General features: G+C 45.2%; 1 protein-coding gene across 19 annotated transcripts in view; it reads right to left on the bottom strand.

Moving 5' to 3' along the window:
- The window catches only part of BBX (BBX high mobility group box domain containing), a 143,718-nt gene extending 126,197 nt beyond the window's left edge, over positions 1–17,521 (bottom strand). For 7 of the 19 annotated variants that reach the window (XM_075767465.1, XM_075767348.1, XM_075767382.1 and 4 more), the window contains exons 1-2: positions 15,156–15,311; positions 13,550–13,622 (exon numbers count right to left, since the gene is read on the bottom strand). The gene's annotated coding sequence lies outside the window, so the exon portion shown is untranslated. Of the gene's footprint in view, positions 1–1,529; positions 1,691–13,549; positions 13,623–14,074; positions 14,092–14,725; positions 14,893–15,155; positions 15,312–16,931; positions 17,076–17,506 lie in introns of those variants that run through there. The other 12 variants (XM_075767407.1, XM_075767423.1, XM_075767453.1 and 9 more) reach the window with 12 other exon arrangements.
- Between the last annotated feature and the right edge of the window lie 302 nt (positions 17,522–17,823).

The following is a 17,823-nucleotide window of genomic DNA, read 5'->3' as shown; positions in this document are numbered from 1 at the left end:
TGATGCCTGTAAAAGTACACAATAGGAGAGCAAAGTGTTATTATGCCCTAATGAAGTGCTGTTTAACAAAATATGTAATGCATATGAATGACAACACCATCTGCGTTCTACAGTACACACTCTTAAAAGACTTGGTTTATATACCTATTTAGAAAGTGAATTGCTTTGACTCTCTGGTAGGATGAAATGCTAAAAGTCAACCTGAAGTCCATCCCTCCATTAAACAAAACTCACCCTCACTGTAAAATTTTCCCCAAGTATTATAACATCACCACAATTAATGCAGCTGCTATTTTACCCTATGATAGAACCAACACATGGTAATTTAAAAAAAAAAAATCTAAAAAAATAAAAAAATCTGGACAACTATTCTCAACTTTCTGCCCTGCTACTCAGTACCAAGCTTTTCTTCCAGAGATTGCACAACACTACAAAGGAAGAAGCCATCACCATCCCAAGTTTGTAAATGGAGAAACAGAGAAAGAAAGAAAGAGGAAGCGATCTGCCTGAGATTGTGAAGCAAGTTAATGGTAAAAACTGCAGCACCAGCCAGTGGGTTTTTTCCTGTTCCATCCTGCACAATTTTCATCCTTTGCTGGAATCCTAGGAGGAAGCACCAACCTTTCATTTGCTTGCTAAAATATAAGTGCAGAGCTGGAAAATATTCAGAGGGATGGGTGAAAATACATTTGAGCTTAAATAGTAAATTGTACTAGATACAGTATTGCGTATGCCCTAGGTCGTATTTCAAGAAGTTCATTTGGTGTCTGCGACGCATTTTACTAGAAACTCACTCCAAGATCACTCTCTTCACTCCTAGCACTAACAGAGTATAAGTTATGCATTATTCTATGAATCTGTCTACCTTAGAAAACAGTCTTGTTTCAGCTATACTAGAACATAATTGGAACAAGTACTATGGCACCAGGATACTAGTCTATACCTAGTAAGGGATGCTTTGTGTGTGCATGCTTCACTTCTACACCAGTTATTATATCAGCGTACCTCCAAGGGCAAAAAAGCAAACTTACAGAAATGCAAGCATACCCTTGTGAAAGGTATTTTACTGTTTTGGTCTCCGTAGCTGAAAAAGTTGTAGTGGCACACTGTACCTTTATTCTAAGGTTACTGCATCCATGCTCATTCTCTCGACCACATTTGTACAACAGTAAAATTCACACCAATCACCAGTATCATTATATCGCTAAACTCCATATGATCCTTAAAGAATCCTCAATGAGATTCCTGAAGGTTTTCTTACAAGTCAGAATTTATTTCTACTGAAGTCAATAGCAAAGCTCTCACTCAACTCAGGATGACAGTGATTAGACCTAATGGGGCACAGCTCCCAGGTAACAGCGTAGCTCCTTTTTGCATGGGAGGTGGGGGAAATCACACATATGCTTAGTTGCTCCTGTCACTTTTGGGGGTGTGGGGGGAGAAGTACCTGGGAAAGTGACAGGATCTATTTTGCACGCAGTGAATTATACGTATGATACTTTGCAAAAGATAATTCTCCTGCAGCTTACCTTATACAAACTTGGAGTGCTAAGACACTGCACCTGCCTTTCCACTTGCTCTATGCTTGGCTAGAGCTGCCATGAAAACAGACTGCTTGGCAGCAACACTAGTTTAGTTCAGCACTAGCAGAAATGCTTCTGGTTGTGAAGATACAATTTTCTGGAAGTTCCTGGAAAAAAAAAAATGTTTCAAGAAAGACTGGCTTGTCATCTAACTACGGACTGCTGATGGGATTATTTCAGTAAGTTGATCCATCTGATTCACTCTTTAAAGCGAAGTGAAAAGTGTTTTACTTGCAATGATGGGACCAAATCCCCTCCCTCCACAAATTAGGAAAGAAAAAAAAAAAACCCAAAAAGGAGCGAGGGTGTCTCATTCTTCCCATCACATGTTACTGATGTAGTTACAGCAATATTTTAAACACACACTGCTCCTAGCTGGTTTTGCCACAATCCCCATGACTAACACAGCCAAATTCTGTTCAGCAGCCTCGGTGGGATTGCACAAACTCACACCAACTCTGAATTCAGACCAAAGTGAATTTTATATCCAGATTTTTTTGCCTGACCAGTAGCCCATTTCAATGTAACCTAGCAGGAAAACACTGCTAAGCACATGCTGAGTAACAGGCTTCTCTGAGACATCTCAGACAGAACACTCTCAAAGATACCAAGTCTCCTGAGAAAAATCTTGGCTCAAATACTTTTTTCTGAAAGGGAAGAAAGCCTCAACATTTCACATGGCTAAGGGGATGGGGGGGGGGAAGCAAGTTAGAACAAGAATAGTTGAATCCTATGGAAATGCAGTAACTATAAAATCAGCCGCATTAGTAAAGCATTCTGTTTAAACACTTATGCTAAACAAGAGCTAATTGTTTTAGGGCAGCTTCATAAAACATAAATGCTTCAGCAATAAACAGCTTCCATCAGTAAAGTTGCCTAAATATGCAACTACTTTATTTTCTTACTGATCTTGTACCAAATGTATGTAAAAATGAAAATGACAACCCTTTCAGGATGAGTGATTCATCTTACTTTGGCTTGTTCTCTTAAGAGTAGGTAATACTCAGTAATTTTACCATTTCAATTTTTTAAAGAAGGTCTTCTTTTTAAAAATAGACTGTTTTAAACATTTGTGACCAACAATAGCATTCTGACCTTTGCTTCAATTTTCTTCTAATTTCTATTTTGCCTTCTAATCTTATCTTTTTCTATTTAGTTACACAAGACCACAGTAACTGTTGAGACTTTGAATATTCTTGCCTATCAACGTACAGGGTATGGAAAAACAGGACAAAGACAAGATCACAAAACTTATGTTTGCATTGGGGAGAGAAGGCCACAGAAACACTTCTTGATGTGTGTAACTCCTTCTTTGGGGCAGGGAGGAGGAGAAAAAATTGCAATATACTAGTAGTTTGTATAACTGTGCCACCAGGCCTCAGGCACACTCTAAATTTCTGAGCACAACCCTTCTACTACCTGACGTCTAACTCCGCATTCCTTAATGGTCACAGATACTGCTACACAGTTCCCCTGCTGCAGAAAAACTACATGGAGCTGCAGAGTCAATACATGTTATCAAGCTCTTTGACTCTGTTCAGATGCTATTAATATTTTGGTAGGGTGGGGGTTAGAATTCTTTACCCATGTTAGCCCACAGAGTTGCTATGACATATTTACCTTTTTTTTTTTTTTTATTCCTTACTCTTTTTTTCATCCAATACATTAGTAATACATTCAGCATCCAGCAACCAACTTGGTTTCACTCTTTGGCTTCTGGACACCAGTGGTGCTAGATTTATTCCTGGAAGTTATAAAGCCCTCCCTCAACCATTAAAGTCACAGTCACATGCCACATAGTCTAGAGGAAAGCTTGCAACAGCAATTTTAAAATAATCACTTCAATTTTTTTTTAATGTTAAGTACATATCTGTGTTAACAGACAGGTATCTGTTGATCTGTATCTGCTAGAAGCTACAGAGGGGGTCTAGCTCCCACAAAAAAAAAAAAAAAAGGTTAATATGGCCACAGAGTCACCTAGTGAGCTACTCTGCATTTCTTAATGGCAGAAGATACTGCCCAAGGCATCCGTTATTACAAATAGAAACTTTGGATAATGGATAATGAAGTCATCTGAGAAAATATATTCAGCTTAACAGACACAGATACAGTTACAAATTAATCCTTTCAGAACAAATAAGTCAGATCCAAATTTCAATCAGATGTTATTGATGCTAAATTTATTGTAATAAAAAATACTTAATTGTAATTAACCTTTAAGTTATGACAAACCAATGTTAAATTCTATTTTAATATAAATTAAGTTATATAATATTACAGTAAATTGCAAAAGTTTGATGTCAAAACTGTAAACAAAGTTCAAATACTGAACAGGTAAGTCTTCATCAAAGGACCAAGAACAAGTATTAGGTTTAGAACTAAGTTACCTGAAAGTAGTAACTTCCACTGCATTTGCAGAGAAAATGTCTTTACTCCATAAGTCACTTAGTGGAGTTCGTTGTAAAGCTGAGAAACTAACTGGAAATTGAAAAAGCAAGATCACTTGTATTCCTCATCATCTGAGAAAGCAAAGCAGAGAAGTTTGAGTTCTACTAGTTCTAAAAGCTTGCACTCAGTTACAACAGAATTGGTTACCTTATTAGGGATAATAATTTACTTATACTTTAATTGCAAACTCTATTTGCATTATCTTGTGTGCATGTATGTGTTCGTGCATGAGTGTGGCTTTATTAAATAGCACATTTTTAAATGCCACATTTAAAAAAAGAGTATAATTTGTCACATCCTGAATCAAAACTTTCTTAACAGTTGCAATCTAAATAAATGCACATAAGCCATGTAATCACTTAGAAAGTGTGGAGGCATAGAGTGCATCCTCTGAACTAACAAAAAAGTAGTGCCAAATTTAGTGTAAAGGCTATATTTAGCAACATATTTTAACGGTTGTCTACCAATAGAGATTGCTTCTGAGAAAACAAATACAAAAATACCAAAGCAAAATGAGATTAAAAGCACCAATTTAAACCAAGCGTTTATCGACCAAAATCATGATTTAAATCAGTTCAGTAGGTATAACTGGAACGTCAAGGCAGCAGACACGTAAGCATACGTACAGAAGGGCTCACAAAGGCCAGGAATACGAGGTGTAAAAACCTCCTCGCTTTCACTGTGCCCCCACTCTCTCCTTCAGCCCTGCTCAATCTCTGCAAAGCCTGTTAGCGCTCCACAGAACACCATCCCCCTCTCAAAGATTTTTTTCTCTAGGATCCTTGAATAAGAGAACACATACTGTCCTCACTGGAAGACCTGAACTGTGCCCTTCTCTCCTGCAACCGATAGCATGGGGATATCTGTGATGACTGCCTCACCTCTCGTTTTATTTCTTTCTGTCCCCATAAGTGAAGAATGACAGTAAACTTCAAATGCAACCCTGTGGGTCCATCCAGGAAAGCAAGACTGCACACAGAAACTAGATCACCCATGGCACAGAAACCAGCAGGACAATTCTTAGACAAAACACAGTATCTGGGCAGTTTTCAGGTCCTTCCCTCCCTGCACTCCAGCATCCTCTCACTCACTTTGGCCCCATCGCCACACGGCGCAGCAAACCAGAAAGTTTGACAGGGACATCCTTGAGAGTCCACTTTACTATATAAATAAATAACCCGTTTCCTCTAGACATGTCTCTCAGGAGGGCAGGATCTTCCTTTGCTGATTAAAAACCAGGAAGACTTTGCAGGCATGCAGGCCCAAAGCTTTGTTTGGAGCTCCCACCTGAACAACAGGCCAGCCCTGAGTGACAGCAAACTAAGAGGAGATTTCAAAACCTGCAAATGAGCATCGAGATCCCTTGGACAGCTTCCTCCAAAGGAAACTGATGGTCCAAACTGCAGCGAGGGACCTCACAGTGTAAGATTTTGCCTGGGTCACTTTTAACCATAGACTTTATTTACCTTCTGCTGCTTTGGTACACAATGCTGAGGCAAGACAGGTGAGCACAAGCAAGCACGTGCAAGAGACACAAGGAAAATACTGATTTACTACCAAGGGAAACACATAAAACAATTTTCCCCTCACATATGCACGGGTAATTCTCTCATATTAATGGAGAATGGACACATTCAACCAACCATTACACTTAGCTATCCATAATTTACTTCCCTTATTTAAGATTTGCTATACTAAGAAATAAAGATAAAAACTTCCCCTTGCTCTAGTTCTGACACTTATGCTCTCTATTTAACTCAACAGTTTTAAAAGAATGGCACTGGAACTTCTGCTTATTCTTTCAGCACTGGAACCCATTTTTAATCAATAGAACAGAGGAAGTAAATTGTGAATAGTTGCTTGTATTAATGTATTTACTACCAGTTTTGTCATTCTTCATTTTGCAGACACCAAATTTCCCCCTATAAACACCTCTGTTTCTCCAAAAGCAGCTGGAAATTAATGATGCTATTTTTATTTTCTTATTAATTTGTATGCCATAGCTCTGTAATCAGTGCTGGATCATGCTGCAATTTTGCGTACTTGTTTCAAACTATATTATAAGCACTTGATGCCTGATGTTTAACACAATGTATGAAAGAGTATCTCAAACAAATTAGAGGGAAGAAATACAAATAAAGACACTTCGGTTAAATAAGAAAAAAAAAAATGCATATTCAAACAAGAGGTAAACCCTGAAACTCACAAGTTTGTGGCGTGGAGCACTCACTTATTAGAACTGAGCCAGGAAGTTCGCACTATTCAACACTAAATGTGGATATAAAGAAACGTTTTGCAAAGAGAAAGAACATCTGAAGCCAGACTTACCAATGAAGTGGAGGTGATAATGTTACTTCTTTCCAAATCTACCATCTGCAACCATTGATTTGCAGTACATCAGAACACTTTATTTGCCTAGCCATATAACCAACTTGGGAAGCAAACACACTCAAACAAAATGGCACAGTTGCCAAAAGACGTATCATCTACCAAATGGCATTCTCATACTTCATGCTCTTCCACCCTCTTCTCATTTATGGGAACTCCGCATATTTCAGCAATGTCTCTATTCCTAGCCCTTCCTGCACTGTTCATCATCAGGTCAGGGACTGCCTATAAGCTTGTGCACTGATCACAGAGTAAAACAGCTGCATGACCTTGGCAGGACTACCTGCACATCAATAATTAAGAATAATGTGAAATCTGCAGCTTTCCTGAGGAATTACAGGCCACCAACAACTTCAGGCAGCAGATCTGCAAAGGGGTGCACATTGCTGATGCAACTCTGGTTCTGGCTCTATGTTCAGGAATCCAACTGCACAGCTGTAGCTGCAGCATTGAGCTCTTCAGTAGTTAGGACAAGATACATTGATGCTCCTGTACTTCACCCCATAAGGAAAAAAAATAAAATTAAATCAGCATGATGTTGCTAACTGTAGATGACTGTAGGTATGATGTGGCTCAAAGACCACTTGTGGAAAACAAATCAAAACGTGGCCAACCACAAAATGCCTTTTTCATCAACCTGCCAAAAAAAGAGCAACTTCCTCCCAACTTTCACGTACAGATTTTAATGCAGAACATCACAACGTTTCAGCTCCACTGACTTTCGTGGAGTTACTTCACACTGAAGAGGCTAAAATAAGATACGAAATCAAGTTCTCCCTCACTCCTTCCATTCTCTCCCAAGGTTTTCTTTATCCAGCTTCATCTCCAAATCTCTCATGATGTCTTTCTCTTAAATATTGCTTTGACAACCACAAAATAACGCATTCTCTCACATACACAAACAAAAATCTAGGATTATTTGCTTCATAAAAGAACACACAGGCTGAAGAGTGAAGACTTACTATTCTACCACCAGAGATATAATCCTAACTATTATCGTGTGACATGCCTTACCCACTGCCATTGCTGGCTAACTCCTGATTGTGTAGGACATGGGTACAAATGGAAAAAAAAAACCAAACCAAAAAGAAAAAGAAAAAGACAGACAGCTTCTGACAACATGTATGTTTAAAAGTCCTTGTAGCTGGCAGAAAAACCATACTGGGGGAAAAAACTGAAAGGTACAGTTTGAAAGCCATCAATCCAACAGCAGTAAAGTACTGTACGGCACACTCAGCAGTACGGTATAGTCACTAATCCATGACCCAGCCCATCAGAGGTCCAGGACCAGGTTTAAACTTTCCTTGCTCAAATCTTGCCAGAGGCCGGTTCAGTTCTCATTGACAGTACCAAGGAGCAGGCCTTTAACGTGTGCGCCCGGCCCTGCCACAGGGAACTCTGGGTTTCAGAAGAGCAGGACGAAGCCCCTCCTGAGAGCGCGGATGGCAGAAATCTTCCTGTTGCTACACCTGCGTAAGAGGAGAGTAACCCCTCAGCGGGCCATGCAATTAGTGTGGTTTCACAATGTGTCAAAGCAGATTCCTCAACAATTTGCTACACACATCTTGCCTTTCAGATAGAAAAAAATAATGAAAAAAGAAAACAAACCAAAAAACCCCCAAACAGGCAGAAGGAAGACACACCTTCCCACTTCCCCTCACCAAGGGAAAGCGTAGACAGGACTTGCTAAGCTTCTTGTCAGGAGAGCTTCCACTTGAATGAAGTTTCATAGATCCCATGTGGTGCAAATCTACTGCATTATTTTTATTTCTGCTGAATGAGGCTCTCTGTGACATTAAGGGTCAATAAAATGCTGTTTCTTATTTTTAGCAATTGTTACATTTTACAAAATCTCTCATATCGAAACACCCACATGGAAGATTTCTGACAATAAAAATTCCATGCTTCCTAAGCAACTGATTTTCTTAGTGTAGTCTCATAAAATCCTGTTAACTTTCCTTCCCCTTGCTAAAAATTGAAATTTGGTTGTACTAGCTTTCTTTGTACTCAGATATGCCTTAAGCTAGTTTATTTTCACATGCTGAATTGTCCATGCTCATAAGGACTTGCTATTACATTATGCATTTGTGTGCTACAAAGAAAAAGGCACTAGCACTGGAAAGTGTCAAAACCATGCTTTTCCTCTTTGTTAATTCATCTTTTATGTAATCAAATTTGTAAATATTAAAAATGATAAAATACTGCTATCATTGCGAGAATACTACAATTAGGTCTACACTCAGGCATTAAGTACGCTTTACTCCTCAAATACAACTCCTATTTAAAATCAAAGCCAACTCATATTCTTAATAAGAAAACACTAGTAATCAGCAAATCTGAAAATCTTACAGGATGAAATATGTTCAGTGAGTTTAGAAATAAAAGTTCAAATTGATGTTACCCTATTTATCACAATATTGCCAGAGTGCCAAAGTAGCTGCTTCTGTCAATTCCATGTTTCATAAGCAAATTAGTTGTGATTTTACATTAGATTATAAATATGAAAAATAATGTAATTTTAAAGAACTACTTCACATGAATGCATATTTTAAATACTTTGCTATGAAAACCAGTATCTTACTTCATAAAGTTAATACAAGGAAGTCAGTATTAAATAGCGTAATACAATAAATAGCGTGATACACACTGCAGCTTAAATACCATGTTTAGTGGCAAAAACTCTTTAAGTAAGCTCTCCTTCTACTTTAGCCTCTCCTGTCAATAAATATTGAAGTGAATTGAAAGTCACTAACTTCACGCTATTCTGAAGGGGGGTTAAAGCAGCATCTTGAATGAAAGTTGAACATTAACAAAAGATGCCCAACTGACACAGAATCCAGTGAGACTACTCACATGTCAAGACAGGCATTTACCGGGAAAGCTTCAGAGCCATAGCATACACCAAGGGAAAGGACACAAAACTAAGGAGTCAGATGCGGATTTTATTCTATTCCCTGCTAATGCTAACCTGCTAAGTGACTGCAGGCAAGCCTACGCTCCTTCACTGCTTTGTATCTCAGATGCCTAAAACAGGGACAAAAATGATTGCTCCTTGTTTTGAGGTGTGTGATTACAGTATGGCTTATGTACTTTGTCAGACAGGACATGAGCACGTGAATAAGGCAATGTCTACAATTGCCAATTATTAATAATATCATTATTATTGAGAGAATAACACGTGTTTTCTTTTTTCTTTTCCAAGCAATGCAATCTAATAGCAGCTCATTGAGCCATTCTTAAAGTAATCCTTATGCTGGTTTGGGTCTTAACCCTTCTGAAACTGTCAAGAAGGGTGACAGCTGTAGGAGTCTTGTGAAATTCACATGTCCACTAGTACCACGCTCACCACATTGATCTCAGACAGAAACAGTGTATCGTTACTGATTCAAAAAAATAAAAACAAAATAATAAAATGGAAGTAAGTCCTAATAATCTTTTGACATAAAACAGAATGAAAAAGCTTCTGACAATGATACCTCAGGAAAGCAAGCAAGCATGGTAGAAGGAAAAGAAATGAAGTTAGTACTACAGAAGTCAGAAAGTTGACTTTTTCCTGTTTCTTCTCAAAAATATTTTTAAATACATACAACTATTGTTTCAATCCAGCTTTATAGACTCCTAAGTAATAAACAAAACATCAATTAATAAGGTTACAATAAGGTAAAACAATATCCATACTGCTTTAAAACAAACTTAATTCACTTGTGAAAACTGTCCCACTATATGGGCGCCATATGATTTAATGATACAGGGAAGTATCGTTAGTCTCCATTTGCAGGTGGCAAAGGGACATATGGCTGTGCTTCCAAGAGTAAACTCTGACCCTGGAAGCCACTGGCGGGCCACAGCAGTGCCGCTGACTCCACCAGCAGCTGCGACGGGCCACCCCCATGGCAGGAAACAGTAAGTTCAACTCGAGTCCAAAATTTGGAAAGTGGCCTCTGGTTTTGACTACATCGCATGCCAGAGCTCAGAGAAATAGCCTGCAACACACTCAGAAATTAAAACCAGAGTTTCAGTTCAGTTCCAACTGTAATTCATAGTACCCTCCTCCACCAAGGAGCCACCTTCAGATAAAGAGGCCTGACCACTACCCGTGCCACACAGCATCGAAAGAGAGGCAGTGTCTCACCTCACAAGTGCCTGGATTTCACTGCTGGTGTGTTTATAACTTTCACACGACAGCAATGCCTCATACATCGCAGGTCTCGTCCACCTCACTTGTACCTTACCCACCACTACATACAGCGGAAGAGTAACTCTCCCCAGTTCACTTGGTCAAAATTTCCTTTCTTCCTACCACTCTGCTACTAGCTCTACACCAGAAGACTGCCCTGCCTAATGCCATCGTGACTGAGCTTCAGAGACGTTGCGCATCCTCAGCCCACAGACCACGAGCGGCAGCAGCAACGTGGAATAACTTTAAGCTCTGAATGCGAGCAATCATATCAGGGAATTTAACAAGACTTGTCATCTGCTTAAAGATATTCACATGCTTACAGGATCGCAAGCTATGGAACCACTAATTTATGAACAAAGTGTATTAAGATCATTCTTGATGAAAAAGAAAAATGTTAGCTATAAAATAACTGCACAATTACCTCTGATATTTTATATGGAAAACTGACATTTAGTATCTTTAATTATTCACACAACAGCTATGAAAGAGAAAGGTTTTCTTCCTTGAAGAGGAAAATAAACATGGACAAATTCCTCTCACCACCACTCCTACACTCCTTTCCTAAGGAGACCTCACGCTGAAACTACTGGAAGTTTTGCAGGTGACAGGTTTACAGCAAGCAGCCCCCAAAAAACTCAAAAGCATTGAGGGCAAGCATCTTAAATATTTTGAGTTTACCCCCACACAGAAATCAGTTACATTTCTGCTAAATTATGTGTCTGCTTGAAATGGTTTATTGCCTTGCTGTGCCAAGAGCGACAGTAGTATGCAATAAACTTTTAAGACCCTGGGCCAATTTCTGAAGCACTCACAAGGCCCCTTGCTAAGCAGTTCTTCCCTTTTAGCTTGTGATGCACCAGCACTGCACCCAGCACTTGTTAACCAAGACCAGAACCCAGGTGTCTCTCCTGTACATCAAGACTGAATTACTAAACTCCATTCATGGAATTGTTACTTTACTGTGAACTGTATAACAAAAGAAATCTTCGCTTTTACCAAACTAAAAGCTCCCTAAAGTAAATGAAGTTTCTAGTCATGGACAAATCTAATGAAGTCTCTATTCTCCCCTTAACTAGGCACATTATTTTTTATTACTGTTTTTTAAGCTATGAGGAAATGTATTTCTTTGCTTCCTCTAAAGCTTCTATTATGCCTTTTTTGTCAAAAAGATACCCTACCCTTCTTTTCTTTGCAATTTGTTCACACCAATTCAACAACAGGCAAGACCTACAGTTAGCACTATGCACAAAATCGAGGTCCACTCCTCTTAAAGCTATGCAGAAATGATGATCACCACTTCATTTCTAGGATCAAACTTCCATGCATCCAAAATACTTCATCACATAAAACTAAAACCAGATAACGACTGAAGATACTACCTGAAGCAAAGTCCCTGAGCTATTCTTGTTCAGTACCCTTTACTATTACTCCAAATAAAGAAACTTTACACTTACAGCACTCTAGTCTGACTCTTACCTGGAAACTCAGAAAATTAAGTTGAGAAATCAGTGCATTTGTACTCAGCTCCAAACAACAGTTTGAAGCCTATTCACCAGTTTTTTTAATTTCCCAATGCATTTTTACGTTGTAAAAATTGTTGCACCAATTACTCTACACAGAACATGAATCTTGTCAGTAATGCCATAAAACTGAAAGCAATATTCTCCTATGCAACTAGTCTGTCATAAAGAATTTCAGTAATTTAATTTGGTGTTTATACTCTCAGATGTACACATACCAATCTCACTGCCCACAAAATCTGAAAAACTGAAATTTGGGTGTAATTCTACAGGAACTGGAGAACAGGCAGAATCCTCCTTTCGAACCATCTCCCCACAGTGGTTATCCCAGCCTTAAGACTGGCTTTGTGGTCATAATATCACACCGGAACAGCTGCTTCCAACAGCCCCCTTCGAGCCAGCATGTTTGGGATCATCACTTATCCTATGTCTGCTATATACTGCATGGAAAAGGTCAAGAGTATGTTATTAATCATTCACATCGATGAGTACTAAGCTTACCCCAAATACATGTCTTGTCTTGTTTTTAATTACGTACACAATAGTACCATAAAAACCAAATTACCTCCCACTCCCCGATTTTGGGCCAAATACAGTTCAGTGCCACTATGGACGATTGTATGAGAAGCGCTCCATGTGCCACTCGTTTTATGTCATCTATCAATATGACTCCACAAGTTTAGAACCTCTTATTTAAACTACCACTTGTACTTCAGCTTAAAAGATGTCAAACCCTTCAAAAGGTGTCAAAACTTTTCCCAGCATACAGATTAAAAAAACCCGTTGTGTACTTGAAAGCTTAGGAATACTAGTAAATCAGTCACTAAGATTCATCTTTCAAATTGATAGGTACCTGCATTAATCAATGCCAAAAGAAAAAACAGTAACACAGAAAGAACATGGATGGAATTCTAATTAGCTCTCAGTTTATGTGTTAAAACTGAACCAACTCCTGTTGCAGTAGTATTACCGTCCTGCTAAACTTCTCCCTGATTCTTGGCCTCCAGAGATTTCCAATTACCTATTCTGTTTACATTTTCATATTTTCCCTACCACTGAATTTTAAAAGGACTTTTCATTCTCATTAAGTTTTCGACCTGTGTGTTGCACTTTGCAGTCTAATGTTACTTTGGTTTAAAACTTTTGCCCTAAGTCAATCAGCTGATTATCTTTACAAAACAAGGTTTAAGAAAAAAGAAGTGAAGAGAGATCTGAATACGCACAGCCTTTTAGTTCCCAGATTATTCAAACCCACCCCTACATACAAACTTTGTAATCTAGCAGTTGCTATGAACACCCAGAGAAGACATGTTTTCCGAGGCGCTAAAACCTGAACAAGCATCTTCCATGTAAAAAGTGGCAGCGCGAGGACCTCTATCTTATCAACAACAACCGAGTTCTTTTTCTGTGTGTACAGTTTACATACTTACCCAGGAAGGCAACTGGAAATTACAGACAGACGAAGATGAAGCTGTCTCAAAGCCTTTGTCATGTGATAGTGACCTATAAAGTATCAAATAAAGGCACATCATCAGCACACCATGATTTTACAATATTGCAACTCACCACAATGCCAACAAGAGGAGAGATCCCAAAACTTGAAACTTGCTTCCGCCCCACCCCAGAGAAGTTGTCAGTAAAACAAGATGACAGTGGCAGAAAACCGCAAGGAGCAAACAAAAGATGCACCGTGTCTTTAAAGGGCATTAGGACTGGGCAAATGGAGCAAATCATCTGAGTGTAGATCAGCAGGGTGGGTTATTTTTCCTCTGTGTCTCTCGTACACACGGATGCATGTTTATGCGCGCACACAGACATATATACGTACACACCGAGATGCATCACGTAATTATTTACATGCACACACAAACATGCGTGCGTTATCAAAATAAAAGGCAGAAAGTTGTCCACCATCTGCAAGGAGGCATACATAACAATAACCCCCGGGAACTTACACAAGTGAGCGATCAATCCACACGCGTGGATAAGCCAAACAACGCAAAATTAACAAGAATAAACCGCCAGACTGCAGGTACGAGATCCACCCGGGGAGAGAGAGACAGACAGAGGGACGGACGGAAGGCTGCAACGTTGTAACACAGTTTCAGGTAATGCCCGTTCCCCCCTCGGCTGAGCCCAGCCGAGCCGCCCGGAGTCCTGCGACCGCCCAGCCAGCCCCTCCACCACCGCAGCCCGCAGGGAGAGCGACGAGACCCCCGGCCGCCGCGGGGGAAGCGGCGTTTGCAGCCGCCGCCCGCCCGCCGCCCACCCCCGCCCGTGCAAAGTGTAGGGCCACCGGAATCCGGGCTCCGGGGTGGGGTGGAAAGAAAAGGTATTAAAAATGGAGAAAGACCGCCGTGACCCAGGGTTTTCCCGTTTCCCCCCCCCCGCCCCCCGCGCCCCCCGCCCTCGGTCACCATCAAGTTTGCATCTTAGTTACAAAATGTCGATCTTGAAGGCTGACAAGACACAGGGAGAGGGGGAGAGAAACAGAGAGAGAGAGAGGGAGTGTGAGTGAGTGAGAGAGAGAGAGAGAGAGAGAAGAGAGAGTCCATCTTGCTTTGAGGGGGGAGGAGAGGAGCAATAATGCAGCGCATAAATCTCACCCTCCCGGGGGAAAAGTCTGCACAACACCTTTGGGGGCGGGCGGGCGGGCAGGGAAGGGGCGGCGGCGCGAGGAGGGGGCGCGGGGGGCTCCCCGGCCCTCCCAGCTGCCCTCCCCGGCGGGATCTGGCGAGGCAGGCTGGCAGCAAACACCTCCCTGCTGCTCCCCTCCTCCTCCCCGCGGGCCCGGGCGATGATCCCGCTGCTGCCGCCGCCGCTGCCACCGGGGAGGAGGTGCCGCCGCCGCCGGGAGAGCCACATGGAGACCGGCACCCCGTCCCTGCCCCGGCGGCCGGGCCGGGCCCCTCCGCCGCCCCGCCGGGCTGCGGGACTTGGACGTGTCACCAGCAGGACGGGCAATGGTTTCGGCGCCCCAGGCCCGAGTGACCACCGCCGGCCTGGCGGCGCCCCGGCCTCCCCGCACACACTCACCTCCGGAAAAAAACTTTTAACCGCGGGCCTCCCCCGGAAAAAGTGGCGAATCCGCCCCGCACACGGTTAAAGCCCCGCGGCCCCCCGCCTCGGCTGGCGGCGAGCGGGGGAGACCCGGGTACGGTCCTTCCCCGCCCCGGCGGGGAGGGAGGGAGGAGGCAGGCAGGCAGGGAGGGAGGGAGGGGGCGGGCAGCCGCCTGCCGGTGCCTCTCGCCCCGCCGCCGTACATGTCGCCTCAGCGGCTCTCGCATCGCTTCGTTTTACCTTCCTCATTCAGCGGCGGCGGGCTGCCACCGATATTTCTAACGCAAACCTGCTGCCGTGCGGCGCCCGGGATTAACACGATTGCCTCCCTTCCCCTGCCTCCAACCCTTCCTTCCCCGTCCTCCTCCTCCTCCTCGCAAACCTACACTGGATCGGCTCTCCTCACAGCCATGCAAGTTTCATACATTGCAAATAAACCCGAGAGGAGGAAGAGCGAAGCGGCTGGCGGGGGGGGGGGGGGGGGGGGGAGGAGGAGGAGGGCTGCTTTCTGTAATTTACCAGCGACCCGATCTCGCAGCAGCAAATAACAGCCGAGCACCCATCCGGCTCCCGGCGGCGGAGAGACCCCCCCCCGAGGCGGCCGCCCCCTCCCCGGGGCGCCCCCCGCCAAGTTTTCTGTCATCGCGACCACCCAATGTCACAACTTACCTTCAGAAATAGGACTTCGCGCGGCCGAGGCCTGCCGCCGCCTCCCCCCCGGCCCCCGCCCGCCTCCCTTTCTCCCTCTCCACCTTAAACTTATTGACACAACATAATCCCACATCCACGCGAAACCCCGGTAGGGCCGCCCGCCCCCCCCGCTGCCCACCGGGGCCGCTGCCGCCGCCCCGGGTGCATCGCCGATGACTACCGGAAAACGCACAGCCCAACTCTCCGGCCGAGCCCGGCCGCTGTTGTTGTCGGGGTCGGCGCCGGGGCTCTTCCTCCCGCCCGCCACCCCCTCGCCCCGTGCGGCCGCTGGATCGGCTCCTTCGCTCTCTCTGGTTTTATATCCCTCCCGTTCCCGTTCCTGGCGGCGGCGGCGCGGCCCCCCCCAGGCCGGCGGCAGCCGATACCGATCCGCGCACTCTCCCCCGCGCCTCGCCTCACCGCCCCTCGGGATGAAGTTTCGTTTCTGCCTGCCGCGATTTCCCTGTCAAGTCCCCCCGGAGGCACACACCGAGCGGCGGCCGATGGCTATCCCTCCTCCTCGCCCTCCTTCCCCTTCCTCCCTCCGCCGCGGCCGCCGCTGCTCTTGCCTCTCTCTGGCGGCGAGAGGTGCCTGGTTTCAAACGCAGCCTGGCACTGGCTGGCCTACCCCTGTCGCCTTCTTCTTCTGGGCTTGTTGGGGTTTTTTTGTTGGTTTTGTTTTTGGTTGTTTTTTTTTTTTAAATGCACTGCGCTGCAATGCAATTCACCTCACGGCCCCCCCCCGGTAGAACAGCCCCGGTCACCCCTGCCCTCCCGACCGGGCAGAGGGCTGGCAGCACCAACCCACCCGTCCTCCCCTGCCCAAACTTTCAAACGAAGGTAGGGCTGACGAGAGGGAGGAAAAGTGACTGCGAGCCGCGGCAGTCGCGGCGCAGAGCAAGGGAAGCTCCGCGCCTCCCTCCCGGCCGCCGAGAAAGGGGGGGCCCGGGGGGCTGCCCCGCCGCTGGGGAGCGGAGGAGAAAGTGTGGGGCGAGGGCACCCGTCTCCCTGCCTGCCGCTGCCCGTCTCCCTGCCGCCCAGCGAGGGGCGGCGCGCACTCACCTCGGCGGGGCCGGCGAGCGAGCGGGCAGCGCGCCGCTGGGCCGTAGCGAGGCGCGGCGCGCAGCGGAGCCCCTCCGCCTCGGCGCCCGCGGAACGCGGCTCCACACAGAGCCATGCAACCCGGGCAGCGCCACAACACTCCCCGGGATATAAGACGGCCCGCCATTGGCCGGCGCGCTGAGAGACGGGCTCGTCAGCCATTCAGCGGCGCTGTTACACCCGCCGCCCGCGAGGGAGCCGCTGGCGCACACACTCTCCGCACACACTCACACAAAGATCGTCGCGTTGCTCTTCACGGTGTTTGAGGAGCCGCCGGCGGCGGTGGTGGAGAAGGCCAGGTAGTGGGGCTCGCCGGCCGCCAGCCCCCTGCGCCGAGGGGAACGTGGAGTCGCGCCGGCCACAGCGCCGGTAGCCGCTGTCCATTGGCTGCCCGGGGAGGGCTGCGAGAGTAAACTACGCCTGCCCTGGGCATCGCCGCGGGGTAACGGCCGCGGCGGGGTGCGGGCGGCGGGCACGGCCCGGCTCGGCCCGGCCCCAGTCCCGGCCGCCCTCCGCGCTGCCCCCCAATAACTTACTCTGTGGAGTTGGGCGGGTTTCATTCAGAGGCCAAAGCACGGCGAGCGGAGAAGTTGAGGGAGGCAGCAGTGCATCCGCACAGCCCCTGCTCGGGGAGTAAACACGGGAAGCCAGCCCCGCGGCACGGGGGGTGGCCGGGCCGAGGCCGGCGATCGCTCCCTGACCCGGCCGAGAGGACTTCAGGCAGCGGCGCTGCAGGGGGATGCGGCGAAGCACCGTGTGGTGCCTTCGTAATCCTAGTCCAAACGTGGCGGAGAGGCCCTCACCGGCCCAGCATCGACAGTACGGCAGTCGTCACATCAGCTTTCCATAGAGA

This window comes from Balearica regulorum, chromosome 1 (genome assembly GCF_011004875.1).
Source record: "Balearica regulorum gibbericeps isolate bBalReg1 chromosome 1, bBalReg1.pri, whole genome shotgun sequence".
Taxonomy (NCBI): domain Eukaryota; kingdom Metazoa; phylum Chordata; class Aves; order Gruiformes; family Gruidae; genus Balearica; species Balearica regulorum.
This window is presented reverse-complemented; position numbering and strand designations above follow the sequence as displayed.